Source organism: Octodon degus, unplaced genomic scaffold (assembly GCF_000260255.1).
Source record: "Octodon degus isolate 3935 unplaced genomic scaffold, OctDeg1.0 scaffold00158, whole genome shotgun sequence".
NCBI lineage: Eukaryota > Metazoa > Chordata > Mammalia > Rodentia > Octodontidae > Octodon > Octodon degus.
This window is the reverse complement of record NW_004524734.1, coordinates 3,573,320-3,583,553: the sequence shown is the minus strand read 5'-3', so window position 1 is coordinate 3,583,553 and position 10,234 is coordinate 3,573,320.

The window sequence follows — 10,234 nt, the reverse complement described above, 5'->3', positions numbered from 1 at the left end:
AGAAAGAAAGAAAGAAAGAAAGAAAGAAAGAAAGAAAGAAAGAAAGAAAACTGCAGAGCATAGTGACACAGTGTAATCACAGCATTCAGGGGGCTGAGGCAGGAAAATTGCCTTGAGTTCAAGGCCAGCCTGGGCTACACAGTGAGTTTATGAACTAAATAGTGAGACTCAACTTCAAATAACAAAACAAAACAAAACAAAACAAAACAAAACAAAAAAGAAAGAAAAAAAAAAAAAAGAAAAGAAAAGAAAAAGAAGGGCTGGCCAAATAGTTCAGCGGATTAAAGCACCTGCAAGCAGGCTCAGGAGTCAGGGTTCAATCCCTGGGCCTGCCATGCTGGCCCTGCCCCTATGGCACTCTGAGACAGCAAGTGAAACTGGGCATGGTGGCGCACGCCTGTAATCCCAGCTCCTGGGAGGCTGTAAACAGGAGGATCACTATGAGTCTGATCTAGTAATGAGACCCTGAACACCCTGTAGACCCTTCCCCTCCCCCCCAAAAAAAGAAAGAAAAGAAAAACTGCCTTCCCTGATAATAGCAGCGCTATCACTTGCATGAAGTCTATTTCTGTTAACAAAGGCAGTGACTGATTATTCTCTAATCCTTTCCCCCCAGTACTGGAGTTTGAACCCACAGCCTTCACACTGGACCACATCCCCAGCCCTTTTTATTTATTATTTATTTATTTATTTATTTATGGCAGAACTGGGGATTTAACTCAGGCCCTTGCGCTTGCCAGGGAAGCGCTTATTCTACTGAGCCATCTCCCCTTTTTTGGCTGGGCCTGGTGGTTCATTCTGTAATCCCAGTACTAGAGAGGCTGAGGCAGGAGGATCACCATGAGTTTAAGGCCATCCTGGGCTACAAAGTGAGTTCAAGGGCAGCCTGAACTAAATAGGAATAGTTTGTCTCTTGCCAGACAGGCACTTATGCAGCTGAGCTATCTCCCCAGTGGACAGTTTGTCTCCAAGAAAACCTTAAGTCTCCGAGTTTCCCAAGAAGAGCTCAAATTTACAATTTCCTTGCCTCAGCCTCCCAGAGTGCTGGGATTACAGAATTTGCCACCATGCCCAGCTGTTCCCCAATCTTGAATTTGCCCTCTGGAGGTACTGCTTCTTGGGACACTCATTGCCCTGGTCCACATCATGGTCCTCCAGAACTTCTGTAACCGCAGCATGGCCACTCTCTGTCCATGATCCTCTCTGGCACATTCTTTTATTTGTATAATCTTTATTATCTCCCTCTACCCGCCACCTGGCCCATCACCTTCAGCCTAAGTAGGTTTATCTTATATAGCCTCTACCTTTACAAAAATAAAACTACGTACATTTGGGAGATTGTTTGCTTGCTTGCTTAACAATACATCCTGGAGTGCCCTTCCAAGTTAATTGCTTCAGAGCTGCAGCAGATTGTAGACACAACCACAGTATGTCCTGTCCCGCACTCTCTTCTAAAACCTGGCTTTCCTGTGAAAAGGAGGAATCTATTTCCTTTCTTCTTGAACCCAGGGAGGTCTATCACTGACTTTGATAAATAAAATGCAGCAGAAGTGATGTCGTGTGGGACCGGCCTGATGAAAGGACTGGGGTTTAATCCCCAGTGTGTTGTGCCAGCCCCACCCCCAGGGCACACTTGAGATGGCGATTGAGACTGGGCATGGTGGCCTGCACCTGTAATCCCAGCGCTTGGGAGGCTGAAAAGCAGGAAGGATCACTACAAGTCTGATCAGTGTAGTAAGACCCTATAGACCCTGTACTAAATACACTTAAAAAAAAAAAAAAGAAAGAAAGAAAAAGAAAAGACAACGACAATGACGACAACGTGTGGCCCAGGTAGTTCCTCCCCTCTCTCAGCTACCACATTGTGACAAAACCCAGGTACCCTGGGAGCCGCGTGTGGAGGCTCTGGTTGGGGTGTTGCCTGTAATTCCAGCACTTGGGAAGATTCCTGCAAGTTCAAGGCAGTCTGAACTAGACCCTGTCTCAGCAAAACAAGACTACAACTAAACTAAGAAAAGAAGTTTGGCAGGCTAGAGCTAAAGTGCTGGCCGACAGTCATACTAGCAGATACTGTGAGTGATGCTTCCAGAATCTACCATGGAGTCCAACTCAGCTTTTTCATCTTCCAAATGACTCCTTAGATATCATGGAGAATAGAAAAACTTCCATTGTATTTTCAATCTCTGCTGTACCTTGTCCAAATTCCTGACCCACAGAATCATTGAGCATAATAAATTTTTTGTCAGTAAATCATGAGGCAGTTCGTTACACTGCAATGAATAATCACAAAGGATTAGCTCCTTTCTGATAGCTGTGAAACATGCCAGCGTTATAACAGTGTGGAACAGTGTACAACAGCACACTACCTCCAGGTCTTGCCACTATGAACATTACTGCAACAAAGGTGCTTGCACATGTTATATGTAAATGCATTTACAATTTTTTTTTTTTTTCCAGAACTGGGAATTGAACTCAGGCCCTTGCGCTTGTCAGGGAAGCGCTTATTCCACTGAGCCAACTCCCCAGTCCCGCATTTACAATCTTGAGACTTTATTTTCATGGAAACACTGCTAGCTGATTGAAGTATGTATCTTAAGAGATTCTATGCTTTGGAAGAGAAACTTTGTCTACTATAGTTTACATTTCACTAATACGTCTTTCTAAATTCCCTTCTCTATTTTCTTTTCTGTTTATTTTTCTAATTTTTAAAATAAGTACTCATTGAAATTCAAAATAAAATTTTAACAATTTTGATTGTCCTTTCTTTCTTAGATACACGTTAATAAGAGATTTTCATAATATAAAAAGAAACATGCATTATCAGAAAGTAAATAAGCGACGGTATAATCCACCTTGTTCCTGTTTATATAATCCTTTAAAAATATACACATAATAAAAATTGACCATTGAGGGACCACCCACTTGGGGCCCCCCTCCTGTCCCTGTCTCTTGGACAGGAGCTTTCCTTCTGTCAATAAATACATTCTGCTCATACATTGGCCAAGCAATGACTGTGATTCATCCACATGGCTCACACTGAAAAAGCATTTACAATCTGAGGTACAGGATCTCAGGACAAATCCTGAGGGCATTTCACTGACCTTCTCAGACCCAAAAGCTACAAATCTTGTTGCATAGGTCCTGCTTTACCTTGGTCTTAACCATCCAGCAGAAAAGTATAAAAATGAAATATAAGAAATAAAGCCATGCTGTTATGTTGAGCTGTAGGGGACTCAGGTCAACAATTTCTGACATTGCCAGTCAGGCAGAAGACCCAATACTATTATGGGCTACTGGACTCTTTTAGAATATTTTGCTGAGTTTACACACCTATAATATTCAAATAATGGAACTAAACAAAAAAAGGGGATACAGATGAATGTCTATTTTGTATCTGTGTACTCAAAGTGGTTAGGATAGATATATAGTTACATTCTCTTAATAAATAGAGGGATTTGTTCGAATGGTGTTTGTAAATAGGATATCATGTCCGCATCTTATACAGCAATTAACCACTAGGAAGAATGTATGCAATGTGTTAATTATTGAAACTGTCTTACCAATTTGGTTTGAAACTGTCTCATTGCTATTTGTTTATCAATAAAATTATGAGAGAAAATAAATACATTCTGCTCATAAAAAAAAAAATAAGTACTGATTTCCTGCATTTCTAACTTTTAAGTACACCTTTTGCTAGGTCTTGTAGCTTGGGTATGTTGAGCTTTACAGTTTTGCCTTCTACAGCATACAATTCCAATTTAGTTTCTAATTTGATCTAAGTATGACTTAGAAAAGCGGTGGTAAATTATAAACAATTAAATTTTTAATTTTTTAAACTTATTTCCAATGTCATTCATTTGCTTCAAATTGCGTCAGTTAATGTGACCTGCAGAAATCTCATTTGTTTCCTTAGTTCTGTTTTCCTGTGTGTGCGTGGCCAAGCTTATGATCTTTTTACCTCTTTACGGTGCCGAGGATTGAGCCCAGGGCATCCCACATACTGGGCATGCACTCTGCTGCTCAGCTCTCTCCAGCCCTTTTCCTACAACTTTCTGACTTGGGTTCTAAGTGCCCCAAGCTGGCCATGCTGCTATAATCCTGCCTCAACTTCCTCAGTAGCTAGGATTACAGGCATGCCCTATAGTGCCCAGAAATGCTCAATTTTTGTGAAGTTAATAGTCAACTAGAAATGTTTATTCTCTATTGAAAGGATATATTATTCATATATATATATACATATATATATATATGTATATATATATGAAAATGCATTATTGAAAGGATATATTATTCATATATATATATGAAAATGCACTGATTATTCTATTGTTTTTATCTACTAGATCTACCTAGTTCTGAAACAATAAAGTCTATTTTACTTTCATTTGTATGAAGTTGAACTTACACATATAGTTCTCTTCATGTTCTCTACAAGTTCTTAACTATCTAAATTGCCATTTTGATGCAGCTCTTGACAGCTTTTAAAGTTCTTTAGTTCTCTAGTGTGCACTACTTTGTCAGGTATTAGCACCATCCCTCCTAATTGTTGTTTATGTATGTGTGGTATTACTTTTCTAATCCTCTTATTCTACATATTTATTACTTTGAGGATGTGGGGGCTCTGCTTTTGCTTATTTTTTTGTTTGTGGTGCTAGGGATCAAACCTAGGGCCACACATATATGGGCATGTGTTCTACTGCTGAGCTACTTCCATGGCCCTGTTAGCTCTGTCTTTGGTATATAAACTTAGCTCTTTTACATTTAATATAATCAGTGATAGTCCTAGTTTTATCTTCTTGTATTTACTATTGAATTTACTTCATTAATTTTCCTTTTCTTCATACTTAGTAGTATGACCAAAGTACAATGAAGCTGGGTGTGGTGGCATCCACCTGTAATCCTGGTACTCGGGAAGCTGAGGCAGGAGGAACGTTGTGAGTTTGAGACCAGCCTGGGCTACAAAGTGAGCTCAAGGCCAGCCTAAACTGCATAGTGAGACCCTGTCCCAAAAAGGAAAAAAAAAAAAAAAGTACAATGTATGCCCTTGCAAATTCAAAATGATATTATGCATTCCCATTCTACAGGTACTTACTTCTTAATATGTCATCATCAAACATGTTTTGTTAGTCTTATGTGAAAAGATATCACTTACCCACTATGTTACTCTACTCTGATTCTTTCCACTTCTCTCCCTTCCCCCAATCTTATCTCTTGCATTTTGCTCAGAAATTGTGCAAATTTTATTCCCAGGCTCTCATAGTCTCTTCCATTGCATTTTTTTTTAAATTTATTGATTTTTTTACATTTATTTAGTGTGTGTGTGTGTGTGTGTGTGGCCAGCTCAGCCCTCCAGGGGGCGGGGCTGGCTGGCATGTGGTGCTGGGGGATCGAACCGCGGTCCCTGTGCTTTGCCAAGCTTGTTCCAAGTAGGTACTTTAGACCACTGAGCCATCTCTCCAGCCCCACTGAGCCATCTCTCCAGCCCTCTCATAGTCTCTTTTATGTTTTTATTTAACATGTATTGTACATATTTCCAGTCATTCCACCATCATCCATGCATAATATACATTACAATATACATCTCATTATTCACTCTTCACTTATTTTCTTTCTTGAAATCTCTATGCTAGTTTAATGTTTAGAGTCCTCTTTAATAGCTTCTTCAGATGGGAGTATATGGATGATATATTTTCAAAATCCTTGTATTTCTGCCTCTCTTTTTCCCTGGTGGGTGAATGATGTTTAACTGGAAAAGACTTCTTGGGTTGTTATATTCCTTCTCTCAATAGATACAGATATGATTCCACCATCTGGTGCCAATCCAATTCTCTTCCACTTGTCAATAACTTCTCTCTGTATGGAAACTTACAAGGTTTTTCTCTTTAACCTTGAGACTCAAAAATTATGTCAGACTATGTTTAGATACATGCCTTTTTATTTTTATTTTTTATGGTTGTGTGTGTGCGTGTGCATGCGTGCGTGCATGCAGGGTCTCACTATGCAGCTCAGACTTGTAGTGATCCTCCTGATTTCTGCCTCCCTAGTGCTGGGATACAGGCGTGTGCCACCACAGGGGCTTGCCCCTGCGTTTGTCTAAGCAAGTGCTTAGTCCACTGAGCTCTACTGCTGGCCCTTAGATACATGCTTTAAAAAAAAAAAAAAATCAGCGTGCGTGCAGGGTCTCACTATGCAGCTCAGACTTGTGATCCTCCTGATTTCTGCCTCCCTAGTGCTGGGATACAGGCGTGTGCCACCACAGGGGCTTGCCCCTGCGTTTGTCTAAGCAAGTGCTTAGTCCACTGAGCTCTACTGCTGGCCCTTAGACACATGCTTTAAAAAAAAAAAATCAATTCTGCCTAGAACATAATGAGTACTTTCAAGCTACAAATATAAAACTTTATTCAACTCAGAAAATTTGCTATTAAATTTTGGTTTTTCTTGTTCATCCTACAACTCCAGTTACTCACAATTCTAATTGCCCCCCCTTCTTCCAGTATTTATTGTATCAACTCAAGACTCTGGAAAGGTAGATCTATGCCTTTCCTGAAATTGTGGAGCACCACAGATACCTGCTTCATTATCTCATATTTGCTACTAGAACACAGCCTAAGGAAAATGGGAAAAATTCATGATTTACCCGGGCAGTCACACATAGTATGTAAGTACCAGGGTGTCACACCATACTCCATAAGTATGTACAATTACCATGTGCCAACTGAAAACAAAATATTTATATATATTGTCGCAAATTGTGTGTATATATATATATATATATAGCCTGTAAATTATAGGATATATATATATATATATATATATATGTATAATTTACAGGCTAGATAATATACCCTAGTATCAAGTATGGCTTTTTCATATATAAAAACAGTTAACTATTGTACTTATTTTTAAAAACATTTCCTAAGAGCAAGTCTTAAAAAGTTGTTCAAACAATAAAAGTAAATTCTCCCTCCCCTATGGCAGACTCCCAAATCTACTAAACCTATTAACTTGCTACTTAGTTTCTTATAGAACCTTTCAGAAATTCTCCGTGTAACAAGAACAAAAGTTAGTACTGTGGGAATGTTCATCACTGTACCCTGTCCACTTCCTATACACTATTACTCCTGCCCCCTACTGTCTTATTTTGCAGACGGAATAAAGGAAAATGGAGGGTTAAAGGTGAAGAATCAAAGACAGCTGAAATAAAGTCACAGTCGGGCCGGCCAGATAGCTCAGTGGACTAAAGCACCTCCTTAGGCAAAAGCGTGTCCTTAGGCAAGAGCACAGCAGCTGGGGTTCGATCTCTCGGGTTCTATGCGGCCTGGGCACACTGAGCCAGTGATTGAGACGGCGTGGGGGCCCGCGCCTATAATCCCAGCGCATGCTTGGGAGGCTGAAAACAGGAGAATCACTATGAGTCTGATCTACATAGTGAGACCTTGTAGACCCTATACTACATATCTAAAAACAAACAAACAAAAAACCCACAGGCACATGACACCAAGGACAATAACCGAGAAATATAGAAGCCAAAGGGGAAACTATGTTCAAAAATTCTAGCTAATAATTTCATGAGTATAACATAAATTAATAAGGGAATTTAAACCAACTGCCGAATAGTTCAAGGGAAGCTATTAATTTTACCTAAGAAAAGACAAAAATGAAAAGAAAAGCTTGGCCTAGAGATTGAGAAGGCCCTGAACTCTTGTGGCTCTGCTGCCCCTTCTACTTCTGAGTCTCAGCAGATTCAGGACTCTCCACCAGCATGCAATTGTGAAACCGCAACAATCCAAACTAGCAGCTAATTTCAAATGTGTAATTTATTGGTTTTCATGATTCTAGATGAATAAACACACAGGAAAAGAGAAACTCCAAAGGAAACAGGATCCAAGGCACAGAAGTGGCTGAGAGCTGGAAACTCTGGTTCTCGCAGCCAGCCCCACTCCTGTGAGGCCCTGTCCACGCCTCCTATAGCTGGTAGCTGTCCCCTAAGAGTGGCTCATAGAGGCAGACCCTAACAGCCTGAAGGCCGGGGCTGCACGAAGGCAGGGAACACTTTGAACCTCCCTCATACTTCCAGCAGACTGGTGCACTCTGCTCATTCCCTTCCTGGGTGACATGCACACAAGGCAGATGACCTAGAAAGTGGAGTCATCCCTGGGACCTTCTCTGCTGTAATGACCACCATCTCCATGTTCCACGCTGTCACAAATCAAGTCTGTCAGGGACAAATAGCCTTACTCCTAGTATTTTGAACCCTGAAACTTTCTCCCTTCCTTCCCACCACCTCCTTGTACTTCCCATCTCCCACATCCCTGATCTGTTCTCTACCTCAGCTATACTTTCATGAGCTGCCTCCACTTCCCATCAGCCTCTGAGAGTCCATTTACTCTTCCCTGGCCTCCTGTCACAACCATTCCATGGAAGTAACCCCACTGTAGCCTGTGTAGGACTAACGCCCAGCATCTTGATTGTCACCTCATGAAGGACTCAAGCTAGAAGCTCCCAGGTGGGCCACTCCCAGAACCCTGGGAAACACTGAGGATAGCAGTTGTTACAAGCCACTAAATTCTGGGATTACACAATAGGCAACCAAAAGAGGGCTTCTGCTACAACAGAAACCTAAAAATGTGGGAGTTCTGAAATGTGGTAGTGGACAGAAGGCTTAAGAACTTTGAAGAATGACTGAAAATACACAGGACCTTTGTAGAGACCGTTAATGAAGTCTGACCAACTATGAGGAAGAGCCAAGTGAGGCCCGTAAGGTAAATTTCTCTCACTGCATTGCTAAGGATTAAATAAGCTACTCTATACTATCTGGAGCAGGGGAGGGGGAGAAACGGCCTCACTGTGTAACTCAGGATGGCCTTGAACTTATGTAGCCCAGAATGGCCTTGGACTCATGTTAGTCTTCGTGTCTTAGCCTCCCATGTACTGGGATCACAGATATGCAACACCATGCCCAACCAAGACTGGAGTAGAAGCTAAGGGACAGCACCTTGAAAAGGCTAAAGTGCTGGACTTTGCTGTTAAGGCAGTATTTTAAGGTGTGGCACAATGGTGTCAGATCCTCTGGGATATTTACTTAAAATTCAAGGCCCAACCTTCTGAAACTGATTCAGGAAATCATTAAAAAAAAGAAAAAAAAAAAAGTATTTAGTACAGGGTCTACAGGGTTTCACTACAAAGATTAAGACTTGTAATGATCCTTCCTGTTTTTCAGCTGCCCAAGCACTGGGATTACAGATGCATGCTACCATGCCTAGTCTCTCGCTGTCTCAGCAAGCCCCGCCAGCAGGGAATCAAATCCCTAGCCCCTGCGTCTGCCTAAGCAGGCGCTTTAATCTGCTGAGCTACCTGGCCAGCCCTCAGGAATTCTTCAGGAATTCTGAAATTTGTATTTTACCTAGGCAGCCCAGGACAGCCTCAAACTCATCGATCCTCCTACCTCAGCCTGCTGGGATTATAGATATGTGGAACAACACTAAATTAGATTCTTGTGCACTCTTGCTTAAAAATCATTACTCAAAAAGAGAGTTTAAGGGTTGGCCAGACAACTCAGCGGATTAAAGCGCCTACTTACACAGATGCAGGGACTGGGGTTTGATCCTCAATGTGCCATGCGGGTCCCACCTCCAGGGATTGAGACAGCAATTGGGACTGGGTGTGGTGGTGTGCATGTGTAATCTCAAGCGCTTGGAAAGCTGAAGACAGGAGGATCACTACAAATCCAATCTGTGTAGTGAAACCCTGTATACCCTATTCTAAATACATTTTTTTAAAAAGAGTTTAACAAAAATATTAACTTCCTTCAATTCTACTTTATATTTAAAATTAAAGTAAAGGTTTCTATTCTCCACAACACACTTATAACCCACAAACAAGCTACATTAATGTGTATTACCTGACAGTAAATAAAATCAGTGCTCCTGAAAGTTATGTTTACTTTACCCTGGAGTTCCCCAACTCTTGCTGGCACATTTCTCCATATCCCATGTGAAACTTTTGTGACAAATGTCAACCCACCTTATTTTAGTAGTTTGCAACATTCCATCAGCACAGCAATATGGGTATTTCATCCTCATTCTCCAGCTCTACTAGTACATGACACTGTTTAAAACTACATTTTCCAGACCTCTCTTGCAGGCAAAATTCTACAGATAAGAGGGTTTCTACCAATTAAAGAAACCCTCTTATTTCTACCAATTAAAGACCCTCAGGAGACACAGGAGGCAGA